This window comes from Stegastes partitus, unplaced genomic scaffold (assembly GCF_000690725.1).
Source record: "Stegastes partitus isolate 25-593 unplaced genomic scaffold, Stegastes_partitus-1.0.2 Scaffold180, whole genome shotgun sequence".
In the NCBI taxonomy this organism is placed as follows: Eukaryota; Metazoa; Chordata; class Actinopteri; family Pomacentridae; genus Stegastes; species Stegastes partitus.
This window is the reverse complement of record NW_007577911.1, coordinates 62,982-63,525: the sequence shown is the minus strand read 5'-3', so window position 1 is coordinate 63,525 and position 544 is coordinate 62,982.

Sequence of the window (544 nt, the reverse complement as noted above, 5' to 3'; positions counted from 1 at the left end):
GATGTCAGTTTGGCGTTTGTTGTGTTTTGCTGCCTTTAAACCTGCATCAGCATCTGCCTGTTCCCTCCAAGTCTCCCAGCTTTTAACGCGCTCCCTGTGTGTGATCACTCGAGCATTACATAGATAGCGGTGGGAGGGCAGATTTCCAACAAGTATTTATTCAGGGAGAGTAGCGGCTCAGGGAAATTGATTTGCGCATCAGCCAATTAGAGCTGCGCATGGGCGGGGGGGAGCCGCGAGGGAGCAGCTCTTCGCCCTGATTGGAGGAGAGGCGATCGAAGCTGGTGAAAAAACAACAGATTCCAGATAAACAGCGCACCTGTGACCGCAGTACAGTTTATCTGAAGCGCAACTTAAAATTCAACCGAGAATCCATGGCGGAGCATAGCTGGTCGCTTAGCAACCACGCTGTTTTTTTGGCCGAGCAATGTGTGGCCTGTGGAACAATTATTATTATTATTATTATTTTTTCGTATGTAGCCTAGAATAATTGCAGTTTGTATTAGCGGGCTGCAGTTTCCAAACTGATCAGCTTGGAGACGAG